At 46.8% G+C, this 26,469-nt stretch overlaps 1 protein-coding gene across 1 annotated transcript in view; it reads right to left on the minus strand.

The window, feature by feature from the left end:
- Positions 1-26,469, minus strand: part of LOC144604424 (uncharacterized) — a 267,429-nt gene that overhangs the window by 3,655 nt on the left and 237,305 nt on the right. The gene's annotated exons all lie outside the window — the stretch shown is intronic.

Here is a 26,469-nt window from a genome sequence, read left to right on the forward strand (position 1 = left end):
CTAAGTTATTCCAGCACTGTGTATTTTTGATGTGAAGGATCGGTTGCTACTGATCCTGCCAACACCATCCTCACCAACAATGACCCACACAAAGCCCATCCCCACTTAAAATCTGTCCCAGTCCCATTCCCACACCCATCTCATCCAGGGAGATTGAAACTGCAGGAAGCAAAGAAAACAACTCCTGGAGGAACTCAGTGGGTCGGGCAGCATCTGTGGAGGCAGAGGGATGGTCGACGTTTCCGGTCGAGACCCTGCATCAGTACAGAGAATGTGTAAGGGAGAGAGCCCGATAAAGGGGGGAGGGGCGAGGCAGGGGTAGGCGGACTACAGGTGGACCCAGGTGTGGAGGGAGGTGATGGGAAGATGGTGCAGGTAGGGGAGGGGGGGAGGGTAGCACAAGGTGTCTAGGAAAGGTATAAATAGGAGATGAATGGCACAGAAAAAAAGGGGGTGATGGGGTGGAGAAGAGGAGAGTGAGAGATAGACAGAGGAAGAGATGGAGAGTGTCAAGAGATAGAGGGAGGGGTGAGAAAGATCGACGGAGAGATAAAGAGAGGGGGAGGGATAGAGGGAGGAGAGAGATACAGAGAGGAAAAGAGCAGTAGGAGAGACTGAGAGAGATAGACAGAAGGATAAAAGAGATGGAGGGAGAGAGAAAGACAGAAGGAGAAACAGAGAGAGACAAAGAGATAAAGAGAGAGAGGGAGGGAGATAAAGAGAGGTAGAAGCAGAGAGTGAGAGATAGAGAAAGGGAGAGATAAGGAAGGAGAGAGGCATGACAATAGTTTAGTTTATTGTCATGTGTACCGAGGTACAGTGAAAAGCTTTTGTTGCGTGTTAAACAGTCAGCAGAAAGACTGATTACAATCGAGCTGTCCACAGTGTACAGATAGAGGACAACATTTCACAAGTTCTAGGAGTAGAATTGGGCCATTCGGCCCATTGAATCTACTCCACCATTCAATCATGGCTGATCTCTGCCTCCTACTCCCATTTTCCTGCCTTCTCCCCACAACCCTTGACACTCGTTCTAATCAAGAATTTGTCTATTTCTGCCTTAAAAATATCCACTGACTCGACCTCCACAGCCCTCTGTGGCAATGAGTTCCACAGATTAACTACCCTCTGACTAAAGAAGTTCCTCCTCACCTCCTTTCTAAAAGAGTGCCCTTTAATTCTGAGGCTATGACCTCTGGTCCTAGACTCCCCCATCAGTGGGAACATTCTTTTCACACCCACTCTATGCCTTTCATTATTCTGTATGGATGGCACGGTGGTGCAACAGTAGACCTGCTGCCTGACAGAGCTTGCAGCATCGGGACCCTGACCATGGGTGCTGTCTATGCGGAGTTTGTACGTTCTCCCTGTGACCGCGTGGATTTTCTCTCAGATCTTCAGTTTCCTCCCACACTCCAAAGACGTGCAGGTTTGTAGGTTAATTGGCTTGGTGTAAGTGTAAATTGTCCCTAGTGTGTGTAGGATAGTGTTAATGTGCAGGGGTCGCTGGTGGGCTAAAGGGCCCGTTTCTGCACTGTATCTCTGAACTAAAACATTTAGTGGGAGGAAATTAGGAAGAGCATAGTTAAAGTAAAGAATGTTGCTGTTGGACTAAAGGCTTCAAAGAGTGGAGTGATTGTAATGAATGATTACAGATCTACTTCTGAGACCAGCACGCAGGGAGTCACCTGGCTTGGGTGTCATCTTGGATAGAGGTCACCGCCATCTTAGAGATCCTGAATAAACTAAATGAAACTAAACTCATAGAATAAACTGCTAAACTAAACTTGCAGGATGGCTTTGTCTGTTTCTGTCAGGATTGGGAGGAGGAAAGACGATTCAGTCTTTAGACTTCAAACTTTTAGGCTTTAGAGTTGCAGTGCAAAAACAGGCCCTTCGGCCCACCAAGTCCACTTCAACCCCATACACTGGTTCCATCCTGCACACGAAGGGCAATTTACAGAAGCCAAATAACCTACAAACGTTTACGTCTATGGAGTGTGGGGGGAAACCGGAGCACCCGGATAACACCCACATGGTCACAGGGCGAACGAGCAAACGTTTACAGACAGCACCCATAGGCAGGATCGAAGCTGGGTCTCCAATGCTGCATCCGGAGCAGTCTGCAGCCCCATCGAGGAGACACCGGACGGGGAAGGGTTAAAGATGTCAGCAGATGGAGGACAGGCCCTCTCGCAGAACCTTCCTCGCGGCGCGAACGGGGCTTGTTGGAAGGATCGGGGCCAGCCCGGTGTCACCAGCATCTCCCGATCGGCTGCCCGGCTCTGCCCATCTGACGGAAGAGCTACACCAACGAGCTGCTGCAGTCAGACAAAGAGTCGCAGGCTGAAGAAGGGCCTCGACCCGAAACGTCACCCATTCCTTCTCTCCCGAGATGCTGCCTGACCTGCTGAGTTACTCCAGCATTTTGTGAACAAAGAGTCGCAGGCTGGGCTCAAAGTCTCGCAGCAGGAACAGGTACAGAAGTGGGAAACGTACACCTACAGATTCATAACTTCATGTTCATAAGTTCTTGTAGCAGAATGAGGCCATTAAGTCTACTCCGCCATTCAAACATGACTGATCTATCTTTCCCTCTCAATACCTTTTCTCCTGGCTTCTCCCCATAAGATTCAGGAACAGTTTTTTCCCAGCTGTTATCAGACAACTGAACCATCCCATCACCAACTAGAGAGCGGTCCTGACCTCCCATCTACCTCAATGGAGATCCTCGGACTACCTATAATCAAACTTTACTGGACTTTATCTTGCACTAAACGTTATTCCCTTTCTCCTGTATCTGTACACTGGGTGGCTGGATTGTAATCATGCATTGTCTCTCTGTTGACTGGTTAGCACACAACAAAATGTTTTCCACTGGACCGCAGTACATATGATAATAAACTGAACAAAACGAAAAAGTCATCGCTCTGACCATCCCATCAACAGAGGCAGCAACTCTTAAAGTGACCACACACCGGCTGAGGGAGAGAACATGCGGACGAGGCATGGATTATGTGCGGATACGAGTTGGAGACATGAGAAACTGCAGTGCTGTCGTATGTCAGCGGGCCAGGCAGCATCTCGGTGGAACTTGGATAGTCTGAAGAAGGGGCAGCACGGTGGTGCAGCAGTAGAGTGGCTGATTTACAGTGCCAGACACCCAGGTTCGATCCTGACTACGGGCGCTGTCTGTACGGTTTACATGTTCTCCCTGTGACCACATAGGTTTTCTCCGCATGGTTTGGTTTGCTCACACACTTCAAAGATGTACAGCTTTGTAGGTGAATTGGCTTCTGTAAATTGTCCCTAGTGTGTAGGATAGTGCTATGATATGAGGTAAACGCTAGTCCGTGTGGTCTCGGTGAGACGAAGGGCCTGTTTCCGTACTGTATCTCTAAAGTCTAAAATCTGAGGGGTTCTGATCTGAAACGCGAGATCCTGCCTGACCCGCTCAGTTACTCCAGCACTTTGTGTCTTTTTCAGATAAGAGTTGATCTTGGCATCATGTTCAGCACAGACATTGTAGGTCCTTTCCTGTGTTGTACTGTTCTAAGTTCCAATGGGGTGTGGATTAGATGTGAGAAAAAGAATGAGTTTTAAATGAGTAGAATCTACGTGTTTTTACTTAGATTACTGAGAGAATGAACACGGAAAAGGATGAGAGGGGATCTTATCGAAACGAATAAGATTATTAAGGGGTTGGACACGTTAGAGACAGGAAACATGTTCCCAATGTTGGGGAAGTCCAGAACCAGGGGCCACAGTTTAAGAATAAGGGGTAGGCCATTTAGAATGGAGATGAGGAAAAACGTTTTCAGTCAGAGAGTTGTGAATCTGTGGAATTCTCTGCCTCAGAAGGCAGTGGGGGCCAATTCTGAATGCATTCAGGAGAGAGCTGGATAGAGCTCTTAAGGATAGCGGAGTCAGGGGGTATGGGGAGAAGGCAGGAACAGGGTACTGATTGAGAATGATCAGCCATGATCACATTGAATGGCAGTGCTGGCTCGAAGGGCCGAATGGCCTACTCCTGCACCTATTGTCGATTGCCTTCTTGCATGGCGACATTAAGAATCAAGAGACAAAGGTTATTAATTTATTCACAAAATGCTGGAGTAACTCAGCAGGTCAGGCAGCATCTCGGGAGAGAAGGAATGGGTGACGTTTCGGGTCGAGACCCTTCTTCAGACTGGTTGTTGTATGTACCGGCAATGGAATAGTGAAATTCTTACATGCTGCAGCTTAACAAGCCCTTATTTAAAAGACACTTGGGCAAATACATGAATAGGAAAGATTTAATGTGACAAGCTGTGATGTGGCATCTTGGTTGTCATGGGCGAGATAGATCGAAGGGCCTGTTTCCATGCAGTATGACTAGGACTCTCCAACATTGCAAATGAAAACTGTGCTCAACCAACTAGTCTGCAACATTTTCTTGCATTGATCCAAAAATAATTTCCCCCGCTCCGCCACTGAAGCAGGTGGAAATTCCATTTAAATCATTTAAAAGCAGAATAGAACCGGTCTGAGATTTTCTCTGTTAAATTCAGAACATCTTTATAAATTATATTCCCCATGTGTTACAGATGGTAAGTGTGGAAATCTTCATTAGATTTGACTAGAATTTTAATTAACCTGGAACATATTATTCAAGCATTCTGTCACGTTGTGGCATTGAGAGGGAAGGGGTGATAATGGCCGTAACCTTGCTTTGAATTCTGAGTGTGCCTTTCAGTAAAAAAGCTTGCATCAAAACAAGACTTCAGGGTAATTTACCCCAAGGTTATGACTTCAAGTCATTTAGAGACTTCAGTCCCCTGTTTAGATCCAAACAGAACAATCCCTGCTGGATCAGTCTGGCCTATAAATTTTCATTCACAATGTCTTCGTCTTCATTGAATGTGATCAGTGACATTAGACTTTAGAGTGCAGACAAGTAACATGGAAACAGGCCCTTTAGAGATGGAGATGCATGGTGGAAACAGGCCCTTCGGCCCACTGAGTCTGCACCAACCAGCGATCACCGCATACACTAGCACTATCCTACACACTAGGGACAATTTACAATTTTACCGACGCCAATTAACGTATAAACCTACACGTCTTTGTAGTGAGGGAGGAAACCGGAGCACACGGTCAGAGGGAGAGCGTGCAAACTCCGCACAGACACTGGGGCGGCACAGTGATGCAGCGGTAGAGTTGCTGCCGTACAGCGCCAGACACCTGGGTTCAATCCTGACTACGGGTGCTGACTGTCTGGAGTTTGTATGTTCGCCCTGTGACCAAGTGGGTTTTCTCCGGGTGCTCCGGTTTCCTCCCACACACCAAAGACGTGCAGGTTTGTAGGTTAATTGGCTTTGGTAAAAATTATAAATTGTCCCTAGTGTGTAGGATAGTGTTAGTGTATGGGGAGGTCCTGTTTCCCATGCTGTATTTCGAAACTAAACTAAACTATTCCTGTCTGAAGAAGGGTCTTGATTTGAAAAATCATCTATTCCTTTTCTCCAGAGATGCTGCCTGACCCGTTGAGTTACTCCAGCATTTTCCGTCTATAAACTAAACAACACCCGAGGTCTGACTTGCACTCTGGGTTTCTAGTGCTATGAGTTAGCAGCTCTACACGCTGCACCACCGCACCACCCCGTTGATGAAAGTCTGTTCAAAATTGCCAGTAGAAATACATTGGGCTGAATGGTCTCAATATGAATGACGTTATGCCTTTCTACACTGAGTATGAGCGTGTGTTGAATTGATAAAGTCCCGTCATGGATAAAGTCCCGTCATAATATGAAGTAGAAATGGGCATCAGTTGATCTCTCTTTCTCTCGTAATGACATTGGAAAGGCAACAGCTGTATACAGAGCTGACAGTCCCACCGATAGCAGAGCAAAGCCTTTATCTCTTTGTGTCTCATGCGATTCCCAGTCTATAAACCCACTCTGCCAACCCATAATAAATGGCACGTTTCCTGACACGCATGGCATGATGATCATTGCGATTTTTTGATGAGCAGCATAATAGTCATGTCCTATCTCAGCAGTTAATGTTAACACTGTGACTGTCAAGACCTATCTGTTCTCAGTAAAGGATGACGGTCTCTGGAGTGAATTCGCTCAATACCCCAATTTTACACTTCACTGCAGCGGGGACAATGGATCGCTGTCCTCAACAACTGTGTGTGGGGGGTGGGTTTGCCAAGATAAGGGAGCAGGGTGTCAGTACAGACGGCAGGAAGGATGAGGCAATAGGTCTCGGGCAGCAAAGGGAAATGGAGACAATTCCCTTTAAATAACTCCCTGCTCAGTCAGCGAGATCCTCTTGAAAGGACACAGTGGAAGGGAAAAAGGAAAGTTAGAGAGAGAGTAAGGAAGGAGGAGGGAAAGGAGGAAAGTGAGAAGAAAGAAATAAAGGAGAGGAAGAAAGAAAGAGAACGAGCAAAGCAAAAAAGAAAGATTGAAAGAGCGAAACAAAGAACAAGAGAAAGAAAAATAGGTTAAAGAAAGAAGGTAAAAAGTGAAAGAGGAGAAAGAAAGGAAATAAATAAAAAAAGAAGGAAAGAGAAAGAAAAGGAAAGAAAGAATGAGAGGAAAAGAAAAAGTAGGTGTAAGAGGAAAGAAAGAAAATCTAAGAAATAAAGACCATTATTTCTTCATTTTTTAAATAATTTTATAACTTCACTGATACTTGGAATCTGTGTGTTGCTGACAGTCATTTGATTCATTTCTCTTGGCCCCCTAAACAGCAATATGCACCATTTCAGCATTAGCAACATTCCCAAAGCCAGGGGTCTTAGAGCAACTGGACCAAGTGCAAGTGTCAGTTCCCGAAGACCATGAAATGCCTTATTGAAGTAAATGAGCTTTAGAATCAAATCTAAAAGTTCCTTGGACACCATTACTGACACTAGCTTTATATTCTGCATTATTTACCTATGAATTTAAACTTCCCAGGCTACCATGGCAGGATTTGAACTTATCTTCTCATTAAGGGGAATCAAAGGGTTGCACAATGGAGCAGTGGTAGAGTTGCTGCTTTACAGCGCCAGAGACCCGGATTAATCCTGACTAAGGGTGCTGTCTGTACAGAGTTTGCACGTTCTCCCTGTGACCGCGTGGGTTTTCTCCTGATGCTCCAGTTTCCTCCCACATCCCAAAGACGTGCAGAAATGTTGCGGGGTAATTGGTTTCTGTAAATTGTCCCCAGCGTATTGGATAGAACTAGTGTACGAGGAATCATTGGTCGGCACGGACTCGGTGGGCCGAAGGCATGGTTCCCTACTGTGTCACCAAATGAAACTAAAGTTCCTGTGCTGTAGTTTTCTCTGTTTTAATGGTGGCGAGACAAAGCCCATCATTAGAGCATAGAACTGTACAGAAGAAGTCTGAAGAAGGGTCTTGATCGGAAACATTGCCGTATCCCTTTATACAGACAGACGAACCTGGGAATTTTCTCGTGTAGAATAGAACTAATGTGTTGTACAGCGGTAGAGTTGCTGCCTTACAGCGACCGAGACCCGGGTCCGATCTTGACCATGGGTGCTGTTTGTGCAGACTTTGTACGTTCTTCCTGTGATCGCGTGGGTTTTCTCCGGCTGCTCCGGTTTCCTCCCACACTCCAAAGACGTGCAGATTTGTAGTTTAATTGGCTTCGGTAAAAATTGTAAATTGTCCCTAGTGTGTAGGATAGTGCTAGTGTACGAGGTGAACACTGGTCGGCGCAGACTTGATGGGCCGAAAGGTTTGTTTCCACGCGGTATCTCCAAACTAAACTATAGAAAATAAAGCTGCTTTTGGTTTGTTAGTCCAAACTCGGTGAAAGACTTGCGTCTTAAACTGTGAGAGGAAGACAGGGAGATGTTGGAAGGAAACTCTCGCCAGATTCAGGCTTTTACATAACATGCCCTTAAGCAAGAACCCAGTGTTTTCACGGTATCCATGTGTGTGTTTGTGTGTTGTTATTGTGTGAGGCAGCAGAGTTGTATCTTGCGTCTGCTTCTCACGCACTTTCACAGTTTCACAGACATTCAGCTTGCACCGAGTTTACAGACCCAACACGTAAATAGTGAGTAGGCTGTCTCGCAAATAAGCATTACCTTTTTGAATGTGTGCGCTCTGTGACTCAATGTATTCTGAAAATATTCCAATTTGTTGACAAGAACACTGAAGGTTTTCTTAAAAATTTAACATGTGAAGCGATATTGTTGGAGACTGTTCCGTAATGAGTTTACATAATCTGTTGTTCTCTACGTATTCTGTGGTGCTGCTGCAAGTAAAAAATTCATTGTTCTAACTGGGACATACAACAATAAAACACTCTTGACTCGACTCTTGAGTCTTGAGTCTTGGCACTTCCATTAGGAAGTTTAGCCGGACAAGGTTAACAGAAATTACCGGTGAGGTTTTACATGGGTTAGCACGAATGGAATTCACGGTGTAGGGATACAGAGAGACTTTAGACTTTATTTTAGAGATGCAGCGCGGAAACAGGCACTTTGGCCCAGCGACCAGCGATCCCCGTACACGAGCACTATCCTACACACTAAGGGCAATTTACAATTTTACCAAAGCTAATTAACCTACAAACGTGCGTCTTTGGCGTGTGGCAGGAAACTGGAGCACCTGGAGAAAACCCACGTGGCCACAGAGAAAGCGTACAAACTCTGTACAGACACCACCCATTGTCAGGTTCGAATCCGAGTCTCTGGCACTGTAAGGCAGCAGCTCTCCCTCTGCGCCACCGTGCCGCACAAGTTTAGATTTAGGTTTAGAGTTAGGTTTATTATTGTCGTGTGTACCGAGGTACAGCGCACAGCTTTTTTTACATGCTATCCAAACAGATCCGATATACATACCTAGATACAATCAGTTCTATAAGCAAAGGGGCAAATACACAGTGCAGAATATAGTTCTTAGCATTGTAACACATCAGTTCCTTAGACAAAGTCCAATGTCCGCAATGAGGTAGAGACGAATCGGGCAGTAACCAAGCTCATGGAAGGCCCATTCAGAAGCCTGAGTCTGGTGATACGTGCTTTCAAGCTTCTGTACCTTCTGCCGGATGGGAGCAGGGAGAAAAAGGAATGACTGGGATGGGACAAGTGGCCCCATTATAAGACTATGTGGAGGCTTTCAAACGGTATGGAAGAGGTTTATTGGACTATTGCCTGGATTAACTGTTATTAGTAACAAGGAAAAGTTGGACAGGCTTGGAAGATATTTTCTGACAGCTCAGTGCTGGCAGGAAATGTGTGATCAATGGATTAACTATTGAAGATGATTGCTGGGCATTACTGTGCATTCTAACGACAGCACCTTTGTCCTCTCCCTTCTTTCCCCAACACCACCACCCACCCCATCCCCCCACCCCAATGCCCCTATGCCCCACCTGAACTCACACCTATTTTCCCTTCCCCCACCTGTTCCCCTTTCACCTACATTCCTTCCTCTAGCTTCACAATTCACAACTCTTGAATTATTTTGTCTCACACCTTCTATCTCGAGCTTTGGTCCACCATCTGCCTAATTACAAAAGCCCTCACCCATTACCTGCTAGCTTTGTCCTGACTCTCCTCTCCTCCAGCTTTCTTTCCCCCCCTCCCCAACCCTACAATCAGTCCGAAGAAGTGTCCTGACCCTATCCATGTTCTCCAGAGATGCTGCATGACCCACTGATTTACTCTAGCACTTTGTGTCTGGCCCTGAGATGCTGTTTTCTCCAACTTCAGAGGCTTTGTAGGTGACTTCATTAACCCTGGACAATGCACAAGGGTATAGGGTATCGAGGCTGTGGAGATTCCATTCAAGGTTGTGGAGATTGTAGTTATTTGTAGGCATCCCAGTAGCGCAGCGGTAGAGTTGCTGCCTTGCAGCGCCAGAGAACTGGGTTCGATCCTGACTACAGGTGCTGTCTGTACGGAGTTTGTACGTTCTCCCTGTGACTACGTGGGTTTTCTCCGGGTGCTCCGGTTTGCTCCCACATTCTAAAGACGTGCTGGTTTGTAGGTTAATTGGCCCTCTGTAAATTGTTCCTAGTGAGTTGGATAGTGGTGGTGAATGGGCTGATTGCTGGTCGGTAAGGTCTCGGTGGGCTGAAGTCCCTGTTTCCATGCTGGAAATGAAACTAAACTAAGCTAAATCCCACAAGCAATATGCTGAAAATTGTAATACATTGAAGTGTGCAATTAATGGTAAACTTGTTCATTCATCCCTACCAAATTCCTTTACATGCTGTGTTGCCAAAGGTGCTAGCTGACTGCAGGAATATCACACAGTGCGATCTGAGTTCATTAATTTCAGCACAGCAGGGGGATAGTTATTCATTTCTAACCAGCAAGTTGATTGTCTATTGTTTTTAAGTAAAGTTTATTTTTTATTTTTTTTAGATTTGTATGGTCCACACTAACCATCACCCATTCACCCATTCACAGAAGTTCTATGTTATCCCACTTTGTCATCCACTCCCTACAAAAGTTTGAAAGCATGTATCATGAGACGCAGGAACAGTTTTTTTTCACCCTGTGATACTGAACGTTCCTCCCATAAACTAAGGTGTAGTTCCGATTTACCAAACTACCCCCCTTGCAGACGTTGGACTTTTTCTCTGGAACTGTAATGCTACAATACTGTGAGCCATATTCTGCACTCATTGTGCTATGTGTTGTGCTGGTGTGTGGGTTGATTGTTCTCAGGTATGGCATGACCTGGTATAATTGGATAGCATTTCACTGTGTCTCAGTGCACGTGACAATAGCAATAAAGCTGTCCTGTCCATGTACTGTCCAATGTCTTTTATAGGTTGTAATTGTACACTTCTCAAGATGTTGGTGAGGCCACTCTTGTACAGTTTTGAGTCCCATTTCATTGGGTTTGGCCCATACGCCACAGAGCTCTTGACCAGGAAGCTAAGTGTTACATATACCCCGGTATACATTGATGGCGCTGAAGTAAAGATGGTTGCAAGCTTCAAGTTCCTAGGAGTAAATGTCACCAGCAACATGTCCTGGACCAGCCATATCAAAGCAATGGCCAAGAACAATTAGAGAGGGGTCCTGAGCTACCATCTACCTCAGTGGAGACCCTCGGACTATCTTTGATCAGATATTACTGGACTTTATCTTGCACTAAATATTATTCATGTAATTCCCTTTATCCTGTCTCTGTTCACTGTGGACGGCTCGATTGTAATCGTGTATTGTCTTTCCGCTGACTGGACAGCAAGCAACAAAAGCTTTTCACGGTACCTCGGTACACGTGACAGTAAACTAAACTCAAACCATATTCCCCAGGGATGCTGCCTGACCCATTGAGTTACTCCAGGACTTTGTGGCGTTTTTTGTAAACCAGCATCTGCGGTTCTTTGCATCTACCATAACTTTCACTCCCGTTTTACTGATTAATTACCCAGATTTCTTGAAGGTTTTAGTTCGGAGGAAGCAACAGCAGATGTGATGTTTAGAAGAGGCTCCGCGGAACTATAAATAGATGTAAGGTGATAACGAAAGCAAAACGCAGGGAAGAGATGATAATGGATCAACCAGGCAGTGCGAGCAGCAAATGAAACAGAAAAATAAAAACATATTGGAACAAAAGAAAAACCAACCAAGACTGCAGAGATTATTGAAAGCATCTCAATATTGTTTCAGGAGTTCAGTGCTCAAATTAGAGACATAGAGTCATAGAGCATGGAAGCAGGCCCTTCGGCCCAACTTGCCCACACCGACCAAATGCCCCGTCTCCACTAGTCCCAGCTATTGTCCACATTGTTTCTCTTGAGATCACACCTTCCCTAGCCCACAATGGACCTACCAGCCACCGCCCTGCCTGAGGTCATTTGTGGCCGGTCCTGATTGATCCCGGTCTTGTCTCGCCTCCAGCTCTTCACCTCCTCCCCCTCCTCCACCCCCTACTTTCAGTCCCGTCCCAAAATGTCACCCGCCCTTTTTCTCCAGAGATGCTGCCCGACCTGCTGAGTTATTCCAGCACTTTGTGCCGATGTGTCGATCCACAGCATGGTCGCTGGGCGTCTATTCACAGGATTCCTGTCCATCGCAGGGAGCAACACTGTTGTGGCAATGCAGAAGATTCAGAAGGAGAAGCAAATGTGAGGAACAGTGAGGAACAGAATGGGCAATGGCTTGCCTGGGTGAAACTGCAGAATTCTTTGCTCTGACGCATTCATTCACCTTTAATATGAATATTGAGCGTGACCCTTACACTACCACAGCCTGAGGTTGCATAAATATTCATGCTGCTCTTTAACTAATAAAATCTTCTGGTCCTGTTTGTTTTTCTGTTTGGTGAGAGGGTAACTCAGCTTAAAGATCATTTCCTGAAGGTGCTATCTGCCAGCCATGTCTGACATTCACGACTGCCTAACTCACCCTCACATCAGAGCCCACAGCCCATAGACAGCCTCCAATTAAAGAGGAGGTTTTGTCCTAACTTCTGTCAGGGAAGGTTGCCTGAAATGGGGCGGCACAGTGGCACAGCGGTAGAGTTGCTGCCTTACAGTGCCAGCGACCCGGGTTTGATCCTGACTACGGGTACATCTGCATTGAGTTTGTACGTTCTTCCCGTGATCGTGTGGGTTTTCTCCGGGTGCTCCGGTTTCCTCCCAAGATGTGCAGGTTTGTAGGTCAATTGGCTTCGGTAAAAATTGTAAATTGTCCCTAGTGTGTAGGATGGTGCTGGTGTACGGGGTGATCGATGGTCGGCGTGGACTCGGTGGGCCGAAGGGCCTGTTTCCACGCTGTATCTCTAACGTCAAAAGACTGGCCCGCTCCAGACTGCAGGAGTACGTGCTGAGGGACGCACTGAAGCTCGGTGCAGCCAACGCCAGGGCTCTGTGGGGGAGGGCCACCGTCTAGGGTCTCTCCGCTGCTGGACATTGGGGGGCAGGGTGTGGTGGAGACGCCCCTCAAACAAGGGAAGGGATATCACCCCGGGGGGGGGGGGGGGGGGGGGGGGCACATGAGTGGCAAGGGTGCCGGGTATAAGGATAGATGCGACCACTACTAAATATAACACGAATGAAAACAAACACTGAGATTGTCAGAAGAGTTTAGATTTTCTAGATTTAGAGATACAGCGCAGAAACAGGCCCTTCGGCCCACCAGGTCCGCGCCGCCCAGCGATCCCCGCACATTAACACTATCCTACACCCACTAGGGGCAATTTTTACATTTGCCCAGCCAATTAACCTACAAACCTGTACGTCTTTGGAGTGTGGGAGGAAACCGAAGATCTCGGTGAAAACCCACGCAGGTCACGGGGAGAACGTACAAACTCCTTACAGTGCAGCACCCGTAGTCAGGATCGAACCTGAGTCTCCGGCGCTGCATTCGCTGTAAGGCAGCAACTCTACCGCTGCGCCACCGTGCCGATTTTTGCAATGTTCTCTTGTTTTGTTTATATTTTTTTAAATTCTGAATAAAGTTTATGTTTGGGAAAAACAAACCTGTGTGGCTTCAGCCACTGGTTCCATGTTGAGAAGCCGACATTTGGACAGATCACGTTACATCTAATCTCACTGTCTTGGTTGCTCACTGTCATTGCTTATTGTCCTCCATATCACTCTGTTCCCATATTTCTTATACCGCTTTCGAGGCTCCTGTCATCCAGTCTCGTCCTTGCTTCCTGTTAATTTTCCTTGACTGTTCTTGAAAAATCTCTTGTGGATTTTGTACAGTTCTGACATTTTTACTGGCCCTTGTGTCACAGTAATTTACGTGACCTTCCTACAACACCTCTCTCTGTCACTGCACTGGTGTAGGTTCTTGCTTCGAAAGCAAAATCTTGTGCTGGAGATCCGAAATGAAAAATGGAATAAAGAAATATTGGAAACACTCAATGTGTCAGGCAGCATCTGTGGAGAAAGAAAGTGAGTTAACATTCCTGGCATATAGTACTGCAGAGTGCTGGAGTAGCTCAGCGGGTCAGACATCATCTTAAGAGAACATGGATCGGCGATGTTTCGGGTCGGGACCCTTCTTCAGACATTTAACCTGGAAACATAGTAAATAGGGGCAGGAGTAGGCCATTCAGCCCTTCGAGCCGGCACTGCCATTCAATCTCATCATGGCCGATCATCTAAAATCAGTGCCCCACTCCTGCTTTTTCCCCATATCCCTTGAATCCTTTAGCCCTAAGAGCTAAGTCTAACTCTCTCTTGAAAACATCCAGTGAATTGGCCTCCACTGCCTTCTGTGACAGAGAATTCCACAGATTCACAACTCTCTGGATGAAAAAATGTTTCCTCATCTCAGTCCGAAGTGGCCTACCCCTTATTCTTAATCTGTGACCCCTGGATCTGTACTCCCCCAACATTGGGAACATTTTTCCTGCATCTAGCCTGTCCAATCCTTTCAGAATTTTATGTTTCTATCAGATCTCCTCTCAACCTTCTAAATTCCAGGGAATACATAGAAACATAGAAACATAGAAAATAGGTGCAGGAGTAGGCCATTCAGCCCTTCGAGCCTGCACCGCCAGTCAATATGATCATGGCTGATCATACAAGCTCAGTCGACCCATTCTTTTACCATATGTCAGTCCCGCCATCCCGGGAATTAATTTGTGGCCATTTGTTTTTTCCAATTTCTATCCCAAGTGCGAACAGACTGCAGGACAAATAGAAATGCACAGAAGTCTTTAACTAAAAATACTAATAAAATCTACATCCGATTCATTCCCATTGACCTAATAGTTTTGGTCAGATCCTTTAGACTTTAGAGATACAGCACGTAAACAGGCCCTTTGGCTCACCAAGCCCACACCGACCATCACTCACCCCATGTACTAGCACTATCCTACACACAAGGAACAATTTACAATTTTACCAAAGTCATTTAACCTACAAAATTGTACGCCTTGGGAGTGTGAGAGGAAACTGGAGCACTTGGAGAAAACCCACACGGTCACGGGGAGAACATACAAACTTCGTACAGATAGCACCAGTAATCAGAATCGAACCCAGGTCTTTGGCTCTACTGCTGCACCACTGTGCTGCCCAAGATCCATAGGGAATTATGTGGAATGTCAGTGTTTGTGTGTGTGTGTCTGTGTGTGTCTGGGTGTGAGTGTGTGTATATTTCTATGTTAGTGTGAGTGTGTGTGCCTGTGTGAGTGTGTGTATATTAGTCACTTTGTGTATGTTTCATTGTGAATATGTGTGTCTCTGCCATGTGAGTCTGCATATCTGTGATGTTCTGTGTGTGAGAGAGAGTGTGTGTGAGTGTGTGTATGTGAGTGTGTGTCTGAGTCTGAGAGTGTGTGTCTGTCTCTCCATCTGTGTGTTTGATTCTTAGTGTGTGTGCGAGTGTATGTGCAAGTTCCAGAGACGTAAATGAGTTTGCGGAAGCGGTTACGGACTTCATTGCCACAATAGCCGATACCATCATCCCCACGGTAAGGGTCAGTATCTTCCCTAACCAAAAACCCTGGGTGGACAGGTCTATTCGCGTGGCCTTGAATGCTCGCACCGCTGCTTACAACTCCGGCCTGGCATCCGGCAACATGGACGACTACAAGGGAGAGTCCTACCGACTGCGAAGGGCAGTGAAGGATGCAAAAAAGAGGTACCGGGACAAGATGGAGTCACAGATGGAGCAGCAGGACACCAGGCGCCTTTGGCAGGGGCTACGGACTATAACTAGCTACAGGTCCAGCACCCCCTCAACCGGAAGTGCCGGCTCCTCCTTAGCTGATGACCTGAACTCTTTTTACGCACGGTTTGAGACGGGTAACACCACCAGCTCGCCGTCTAAAAACAGCACCGAAGGGGCGCTGGCTAGCGAGGCTGGAGGGGGATCCACCGCCGGGGATGTGCACACATTCTCGGTGTCCGAGCATGAGGTGAGGTGGGCTCTGACGCGTGTGAACACGAGGAAAGCTGGAGGCCCAGATGGTATATCTGGGCGAGTACTAAAGTCTTGTGCTACTCAGCTTGCTCCAGTGCTCACCACAATATTCAACCTCTCCTTGGCAAAGTCCGTGGTCCCTGCATGCTTCAAAAGATCCATCATTGTACCGGTGCCAAAGAATGCCTCTCCAGCGTGTTTAAATGACTACCGACCGGTGGCCCTCACCTCGGTTGTCATGAAATGCTTGGAGAGGCTAGTCAAGAAGCACATCTGCGCCCTCCTTCCTCGCAACATGGACCCACTACAGTTCGCATACCGTCCGAACAGGTCCACGGATGATGCGGTCTCCCAGGTTCTACACACCGCTCTCTCTCATCTGGACAGCCAGGGGGGCTATGTGAGGATGCTGTTCATTGACTTTAGTTCAGCATTCAACACAATAGTCCCCAGCAGACTGGTTGAGAAGCTGCTGGAACTGGGGCTTAGCACCCCTCTGTGTGCCTGGGTCCTGGACTTTCTCACTGCCAGGCCCCAAGTGGTCAGGATGGGGGAACACACATCTAGCTCCCTCACCCTGAACATAGGATCCCCCCAGGGCTGCGTCCTTAGCCCCCTACTGTACTCCCTGTACACACATGACTGTAGGGCCAGGTTCAGCTCAAACTCCATCATCAAGTTTGCTGATGACACTGTGGTGGTGGGCCGGATCTCCAACAACGATGAGAAGGCCTACCGGGAGGAGGTGGCTGATCTGGCACTCTGGTGTCAGGACAATAGCCTCCTCTTGAATGTCACTAAAACAAAGGAGCTGATTGTGGACTTCAGAAGGGCTAAACATCCAAGGACGTACACGCCACTGGAGATAAATGGGTCTATTGTGGATAGGGTGAGCAGTTTCAAATACTTGGGAGTCCGCATCGCAGAGGATCTGACGTGGGCAATGCACATTGCCGCACTGGTGGGTAAGGCTAAGCAGCGCCTTTACCACCTTAGACAACTGAGGAAATTCAGAGTGTCGCTGAGGATCCTTCATTGCTTCTACTCTGGGGCTGTAGAGAGCATCCTGTCCGGCAACATTACAGTCTGGTTTGGGAACAGCTCTGCCCAGGACAGGATGGCCCTGCAGAGAGTAGTGCGTTCGGCAGAACGCACCATGGGAACTACACTCGTCCCCCTGCAGGACCTATACATCAGGAGGTGCAGATCCAGAGCAAGCAAGATCATGAGGGACCCCTGCCACCCCAGTAACGGACTGTTCCAGATGCTACGGTCAGGCAAACGCCTCCGCTGTCACGCTGTGAAAACGGAGAGGATGAGACGGAGCTTCTTCCCACAGGCCATCAGGACTGTCAACTTTGATAACCCCAGAGACTAAATTTTTGTCGACACTTTTTGTGCTATGTTTAGTAACTTATTAACTTTATTTATATGCTGTAACTGTAATTATTTTTGTGCACAACCCGCAGGCATTGCCACTTTCATTTCACTGCACATCGAGTATGTGTATGTGACAAATAAATTTGACTTGACTTGACTTGACTTGAGCATATGTGTGAGCGTGTGTGTGTATGTGTGTATGTGAGTGTGTGTCTGTCTGTGAGTGTGAGTGTGTGTCTGTCTCTGCACATGTGTGTGCCTATGTTTCTGTGTGAGTGTGTGTGTCAGTGTGTGTAAGTGAGTGCCTGAGTCTGTGAGTGTCTCTGCATCTATGTGTGTGTGTACATTTTGTGAGTGTGCATGTCTGTCTTGATGAATCTGCCTGAGTGTGTGTATCGATATGAGTGTGTCTGAGTTTGTGTGTGCCTTGGTGAGTCTTTGTGTGTGTGAGTGTGTGCATGCACGTGTGTGAGTGTGTTTGCATGTGTGTAGGTGCGTGTGTGCGGGTGCGTGTGTGTCTGTGCTCACAGATCACATCAGGCATCAGGCAGATAGTGAAACAATCTGACAACACTGTGCTGCCTCCCATGGTTGGCTGATTCTGTGGCCACCACAACAAAGGGCTTTATCTCATTAATCTGATTTGGGTCAGTTTTTAAATACTTTAATTGAATTATTCTGTTCAAGGCCAACAGAGAGAGGGTGCCAGAATCAGGGAGCATTGCTAAGGAAATGTCAGGGCAATCCTATTCTCAAGTCTACTGTTTGCACTTTACTCCTTGGGAAACTGATTAGCTTATTTATCAACCATGAGTCAGGGAAAGCTGGCAAACTGCAATTAGGCCGGGATATTTACTCCCACGCTGACAAAAGAATGTCTTTGGAGATACAGCACGGAAACAGGCCCTTTGGCCAACCGAGTCCATGCCAACCAGCGATCACCCCATGTACTAACACTATCACACACATGAGGGACAGTTTAGAATTTTTACCAAAGCCAATTAACCTACAAACCTGTACATCTTTGTACTGTGGGCGGAAACCGGAGCACCCGGAGAAAACCCATGTGGTCATAAGGAGAAGGTACAAACTCCTTTTAGACAGCACCCATGTTTAGGATTGAGCCTGGGTCTTAGGCGCTATAAGGCTTCGGGTCGAAAGCCTTTTTCAGACTGATTGTAGGGGGCTCTTAGGGGCCTGGGCTGGGAAATGAGCAGGGTGATGGGAACAGGAAAAATATAACAGATAATTCACAAGGTCAGAGGTTCTAGGAGCAGAATTAGGCCATTCAGCCCATCAGGTCTACCCAGCCATTCAATCATGGCTGATCTATCATTCTCTCTCAACCCCATTTTCCTGCCTTCTCCCCATTACTCCTGTCGCTACACCAATCAAGAACTTGTCAACCTCCACTTTTAAAATACTGAATAGACAATAGACAATAGGTGCAGGAGGAGGACATTCGGCCCTTCGAGCCAGCACCGCCATTCAATGTGATCATGGCTGATCATTCTTGGCATGAATGACTTGGCCTCCACCTCCGTCACGGCAATGAATTCCATAGATTCACCATTCTCTGACTAAAGAAAATCCCCCTCATCTTTCTAAAGGAACGTCCTTTTATTCTAAGGCTCAGCCCTCTGGTCTTAGACTCTCCCACTAGTGGAAACATCCTCTCCACATCCACTCTATCCAGACCTTTCATTAGTTGGTATGTTTCAATCAAAGATACTAGAGGAGCAAGATAGACCACTCGACCCTAAAAAACATAGTATGTCATGGCACCATTTTAGTAGGCAGAAACTTGCAGAAACTTGCAGAAACATTTTAAAAGAAAAATAACAAAAATCTGTGAATTGATAGATGAGATATATTCTGCATTGTAATGGTATCATCACACATACTGTTCCCCCAAAACACTGATTACCCTGCGAGAGGCATAGCGAACGGCGGGCTTTGCCTACTAAAATGGCAGCTGTTACGCTCCCTTGCGTACTACACTTCAGTATAGGCGATTTCAACAGAGTGGTCCATCTTGTTCCTCTAGTATCTTTGGTTTCAATGAGGTTTCCCCTCATTCCTCTAAACTCCAGGGATTACAGGCCCGGATCCATCAGGCACTCATCATACATTAACCCAACCATTCCTGGGATCGTTCTCATAAACGTCCTCTGGAACCTCTCCAATGGCAGCACATCTCTCCTCAGACATGGGGCCCAATGTTGATTACAATCAAAATTGATGCTGTGTGCTAGTTCAGAAGCCAAAGCAACATCCAAAGCGTAAAAACAAGGAACTGCAGATGCTAGCTAATGCACAAAGGGACAAAAAGTGCTGGAGTAACCCAGCAAATAGGGCAGTCTCTTTGGAGAACAAGTCTGGAGAATGGTCCCGAGCCGAAATATTGCCTATCCGAGTTCTCCCGAGATGCTGCCTGACCCTCTGAGTTACTCCAGCACTTTGTGTCCTTTTCAGCTTACTCAAGTGAACGCTTGTCATGGGAGATCAAACAATTTGACCTTGTGGCATAGAGATCAAAGTTGACCTGGGACGTAATTACATGGGCCAACCTTTCCCAGCAATACCTTCGATCAATAAAATCGATCAACCTCACATCTGAAATCTCACAACTTTGTGGCATTTATGAAAGAGAGCCCAAGGTTCATCCAGTTTGTGTGTGGGAAGGAATTTCCCATCTTGACTTTTGAAAGGCTTGGCTCCCACCTTTAGATTTTGTCCTCAATCCTCATCCCCAACCAACAAAATATTTTCCAGTCTGAAAAAGGGTTTTGATTCGAAATGTTTTTCCATTTTCTCAACATAACACTTGAAGGAACAATCTGTTTATTACCAGTGCAGGCAATTGCATACAGGTAAACTCTCACACTGTAATAAGACAATTTAAGCAAAAAAAGTTATTTGTTTATGTAAAATAACCATAAGACCGGGGTGGGAGCTGCTTTACGTCCTTATCGTCCACCCTGGGTAGGACTACGGTACGCTGAAGCACCAATTGCCACTTTTGATTGTTGTAGTTGACATTCGAAAGAAGAAGACCATAAGACCACAAACATTAAGGGGAGGAATTGTGCAATTGGACCATCGAGTCTGCTCCACCATTCAATCATGGCTGATCTATTTTTCCCTCAAAACCCCATTCTCCTGCTTTCTCCCCATGCCATTTGAAACCCTTACTAATCAAGAACCTATCAACCTCTGCTTTAAAAATACCCAATGGCTTGGCCTCCACAGCCGTCTGTGGCAACGAAGTCCACAAATTCACCATCCCCTGGCTAAATAAATTCCTCCTCATCTCCATTTTAAAGATATGTCCTTTTATTCTGTGGCTTTGCCCTCTGGTCCTAGACTCTCCCACTACTGGAAACATCCTTTCTACATCCACTCTACCTAGGACTTCTTGTAATGAGGAAGGTACAGGAGCCTGAAAACTGTAACGTCTAAGTTCAGGAGCAGCCTATTCCTTACAACCATCAGGCTATTAAACACTACAACCCCGAAATATTCCTAACCATATAGACTTGGGGACATTATTTTTGACTTTGCACTATTATTATCTATTTATTGTCTGTTTTTTTAATATTTACTGAACTTTTTTGTTGTTGTTCATTATGGGTTTTACAGAGTACTATGTTTACATGTCTGTTGTGCTGCTACACGTATGAATTTCATTGTTCTGTTCGGTACATATGACAATAAAACACTTGACTCTTGACTCTTAACTCTATGTGTCTGAAAAAGGGTTCCGACCTGAAACGTATCTCTCCATGGCTTCTGCCTGACGTGCTGAGTTCCTCAAGTACTTTTCAGCTCTATCATCTTTCTTGCTTACTTTAGTTTAGTTTAGTTTTAGAGATACAATGCGGAAACAGGCACCTTCAGCCCGCCGAGTCCAAGCCGACCAGAGGTCCCTGCACATTAACACTATCCTACACACACTAGGGACAATTTACAGTTATACCAAGCCAAATAACCTGAAAACCTCTACGCCTTTGGAGTGTGGGCGGAAACCGGAGATTTCGGAGAAAACTCAGGCAGGTCACGGGGGAACGTACAAACTCTGAACAGACAGCACCCATGGCCAGGATTGAACCCGGGTCGCTGACGCTGTAAGGCAGCAACTCTACCGCTGCACCACAGTGCCCCCCAGGTCTATCACTTTTCAACATTTTGCCAGCTACAATGTATGAAGCAGTTGAGATCCTTGTCAATATTCAGTGGGTGTGAGGATGAGAGGGTTTTGTTTGCTGGCATCAGTTGGAGATGCAGTCATTGGTTTAGATTGGATTTAATGGATTTTGTTCGTCTTCTCCTCTGGGCCTCCGAACTCAAACCAATGTTGTTACAAAGTTACTGGATGCATGAATAAAGGCAATAGATGGCGAAGATGCACACGAGAAGAAGCTGTTCCCAGGTCTGGTGGTCCATGATTTGAAGCTTCTGTATCTTCTGCCCAACGGGAGTGAGGAGGAGAGGGAATGACCAGTCCTTGATTATGTTGGCCACTTTCCCGAGGCAGCATGAAGTGTAGATGGAGTCAGTGGTGGGGGGTCTGTTCTGTGTGGTGGATGGGCTACATCTAGTGCCACTATGGGATGAAATATCATCAACCTGACACCATTGTCAGTTAAGAAATAGGTGCACGTGTGGTCCGACAGTTTCTCCAAATGACTTTAGAGTAGAGATATAGTGCAGAAACAGGCCCTTCGGCCCATTGAATCCATGCCAACCAGCGATCGCCCCTGTACACTAGCACTATCCTCCACACTAGGGACAATTTACTACTTTACCTAAGCCAATTAACCTACAAACTTGTACGTCTTTGGAGTGTGTGAGGAAATCAGAGCATCCAAAGAAAACCCACGCAGTCACGCGGAAAACGTACAAACTCAGTGCAGACAGCAGTCATAGAGAGGATCGAACCCAGGTCTCTGGTGCTGCAAAGCAGCAACTCTACCGCTGCGCCACTGTGCCGCCCTATAATAAGATTATGGCTAATCCTCGTTCTCAACTTGATTTTCTTTGCATGATCTGAAGCATTGCCTTGATGGACGTTGAGAAGCCTGCTGGCTGTCAGCTGTGCCTCAGTTGGTAGCCCTGGTTTGCCCCAGTCCAGACACCAAAGCTTTAAACAATGGAGCTAAAATTCTTGTGTATAACTGAACGATCACTGGCTCTCAGAGGTATGAGTGTTTGATGGAAATGTCAAACTGAGGAAGTGTTTTGTTTATTGTCACGTGCACTGAGGTACAGTGAAAAGCTTTTGTCATGTGCTAACTAGCCAGCGGGAATACAATACATGATTACAATCAAGCCGTCCACAGTGTACAGATACAGGATAACGGGAATAACGTGGATAATCTTTAGTGCAAGATAAAGTCCAGTAAAGTCCGATCAAAGATAGTCCGACGGTCTAAAACAGATACTGTAAACCCACATTTGTACGGAGCTTTTTGTAACAGATTTTGGTTATAGCAGACGGACCTACCTGACTCCACTGCCAGGCTGTGCTGCCGACACCACCCCCTGGCCCACACCGCTTCCTCGGCCACTTCCAGGCCACGCCCGCCGCCACCGCCTGCATTGGTGTATTGAGACCTTGGAGTTTTGTAGCTTAGGGCAGGTAAGGCTTGGCTTTAATGTTTCAGCATTAAATGTCAGTGCAAGTTCTTGCTCAACCTAAATAGCATTGTTGGGTCTCCACACAAGGAGTTTAGGGCGGCACAGTGGCGCAGCGGTAGAGTTGCTGTCTTACAGCTGCCTTACGGTTCCATCCTGACTACGGGTGCTGTCTGTACGGAATTTGTACGTTCTCCCTGTGACCACAAGGGTTTTCTCCGGATGCTCCAGTTTCCTCCCACATTCCAAAGACGTGCAGGTTTGTCGGCTAATTGGCTTCTGTAAATGTTTTCCTAGTGTGCAGGATAGAAATAGTGTACAGGTGATCACAGGTTGGCTTTTACTCGGTGGGTTGGAGGACCTGTTTCCACACTGTATCTCTAAACTAATCATGAAAAACCATTATATTACACTCGGTTACAGTGGACAATCAGCAATAAAGGACACCATCCCCCACCACCAAGGTCCATTATCAGGAGGGTTTTCAGTATAGATTTGTCGGTTTTCAAGAACAGAAGAGTTATCTCCAGTGTCTAAAATATGTCCCTGACTCAGCATCATACGAAACTCATAATGTTCAGGTCCTCTTCATTTTATGAGCACTTACTGTACGCGAAGTGGTTTCCATTTTCTACATTACAACAATAATCTGGTTTCAAATAACTTCATTGTTTTGCAGAGCATTTTTGTGATATTTTTACAGTGCTTTTCATAAACACATCACGGCTTCTCAATGTGGAAACAAGGAGCTGCAGATGCTGGTTTACACAAAAAAAGGACACAGGGCTACTCAGTGGGGCAGCGGTAGAGTTGCTACCGTACAGCACCAGAGACACAGATTATCTGATTATTGTCGTGATTTTGCTTGTGGAAACAAGCTGTGCATAAATTAGCAACTGTGTTTTCTACTTTACAGCAATGATTATACTTCAGGAGTACTTTATTGCTTTTGAAATGTGATTAAAGTAGCCATATAAATGGAAATCCCTTTTAAAAATGCGCATGTTTGATGTATGAATAAATATGAAGCTTACATTTTTTTAAATTCTTGCACCCCTTGTATTAATAAACATATCTATATCTCCTTGTGCTGGAAGGAGCTGCAGATGCTGGTTTATTCCAGAAAATAGACACAAAATGCTGGAGTAACTCAGCGGGTCGGGCAGCATCTCTGGAGCAAATGAATAGGAGACGTTTCAGGTCAGAACTCTTCTTCAGACTGAAAGTAGAAGTGAGAGGGGGAATGGACAGGAGGCAAGAAAAGGCCAGAACCAATCAGATGACTTCAGGAAGGGTGGAGCCCATAATGGCTCATTGATGGCTGGGAAGGTGAGCTAACAAGAGGGACACAAGGATGTGAACAATGGAACTAGTAGGACAACTAGGGAGGGGGAGGGGGAGGGGGATGGGGATGGGGATGCAGGAGCTACTTGAAATTAGAGAAATCAATATTCACATCACTGGGTTTTCAGCTGCCCAGGCAAAATATGAGTGAAATCCTTTACTTTTTCTTTTAACCACTAATTTCTGCCAGATTATGTATTAGAGAGAGAGGGAGGGAGGGAGAGAGGGAGGGAGGGAGAGAGGGAGGGAGGGAGGGAGGGAGAGAGGGAGGGAGGGAGAGAGGGAGAGAGGGAGAGAGGGAGAGAGAGAGAGAAGAGGGGGGGAGGGGGGGAGAGGGAGGGGGAGAGGGAGGGGAGGGGGGGAGAGGGAGGGGAGGGAGGGGAGGGGAGGGAGGGGGGGAGGGGGGGAGGGGAGGGGGGGAGGGGGGGGAGGGGAGGGGGGGAGGGGGGGGGGAGAGGGAGGGGAGGGGGAGTGGGAGGGGGAGTGGGAGAGGGAGAGGGGGAGAGGGAGAGAGAGATGGCCTAGTCTGTGATTGGTTAATTTGCTGTCAATCATATGGAATTCCACAATCTCTCGGTTAAAAGCTCAAGATTATTATTGTTTGAACATCAATATTCATTAGCAACAAAATTGCATTATCAAATATTCCATGTGAGAGCTATTATCTGAAACGTTTAGATTCCAGACACTAAATTATTTTTGCAACTAATCATGGTTTTAAATGCAAGAATTAGGGATAGGCCATTTAGGACTGAGATGAGGAAAAACCTTTTCACCCAGAGAGTTGTGAATCTGTGGAATTCTCTGCCACAGAAGGCAGTGGAGGCCAATTGATGTTTTCAGGAGAGAGTTAGAATTAGCTCTTAGGGCAAAAGGAATCAAGGGATATGGGGAAAAAGCAGCAATGGGGTACTGATTTTAGATAATCAGCCATGATGGCCTACTCCTGCACCTATTTTTCTGTGCTTCGATGCTTCTAATACATTTTTATTTCTGTTAGGAAATGTTTATGAGGATGTTGCCAAGACACTGGGGCCTGAGGTACAGGGAGAGGGTGGGCAGAGTAGGACTTTATTCCTTGGAGAGCATGAGGATGAGGGGTGACCTCACAGAGTATTTTCCCCGTGGTAGGAGAATCAAGAAGAAGAGGACATAGGTTTAAAGTGAGAGGGGTATGGCGAGTCCGAAACTTGCAAGTTGTAGACGAAGTTTATTGCAGCCGCAATACACGAATACAGAATCAAAACAACAAGTTACAGGACAACCAATATAAACTTACAGTCTTCCTTGAAGACTTCGCCGAACTGCCTAAATCGGGCGCCAAACGCGCACCTGACATCGCTGGCCAATCAGCGATGTCGTTTCCTGGACCAATCCCCATGGTCGCGTTCCCACGTGACCTCGCTGGCCAATCCGAGGGTTCGACGACCTGGACCATTCTCTATGGTCGCTACATGACCCCCCCCCCCAGAACCCGAGGTGCGGAACCTAGCAGGGAGCCGGATTTCGCGACCATAACGAGTACGGAGAGGGACAGCCTGAACCACAGGAGCCGGAGGTTCCGGACTTGGTGGAACAGCCGGAACGGGAGGTTCTGGAGGAACTACCGGAACGGGGGGTCCTGGAGGAACTGCCGAAACGGGGGGTCCTAGGGGAACTGCCGAAACTGGGGGTCCCGGAGGAACTGTCGGAATGGGGGTTTGTGGACTGGGCGGAACTAACGGAGGTCGGCCTCTTCTAGGGGTTTGACCGACCAGGACTGGTTGATCCGGGTCCAAATGGGCAGGTTTGAGCCGGGACACCGAGACGAGTTCACTCTTGCCGCCCATGTCTAAGGTGAAAGTAGCCGTTCCCTTACGTAAAACCCGAAACGGCCCTTGATAGACCCTCTGCAACGGGGCGCGATGGGCATCTTTACGCAAAAAAACAAACTCACAGTCCTTCAGGGAAGACGGTTCATGTACCATGGGACACCCATGACGTGAAGTCGGCACTGGAGCCAGGGAGCCCACCCGTTCCCGGAGAGCTGCTAACGCTGATGGGACTGTAGGGAGCAGGGCTGAAGTGTCCGGAAACAGATCTCCAGGTACTCGAAGGGTCGAGCCATATACCAGCTCTGCGGACGACGCACCGAGATCTGGCTTAGGAGCCGTCCGGATGCCCAACAGAACCCAAGGGAGTTGGTCTACCCAGTCTGGGCCTTCAAGCCTTGCACAAAGGGACGCCTTAAGTTGGCGGTGGAACCTTTCTAC

The sequence above is a fragment of the Rhinoraja longicauda genome, chromosome 22 (genome assembly GCF_053455715.1).
Source record: "Rhinoraja longicauda isolate Sanriku21f chromosome 22, sRhiLon1.1, whole genome shotgun sequence".
NCBI lineage: Eukaryota > Metazoa > Chordata > Chondrichthyes > Rajiformes > Arhynchobatidae > Rhinoraja > Rhinoraja longicauda.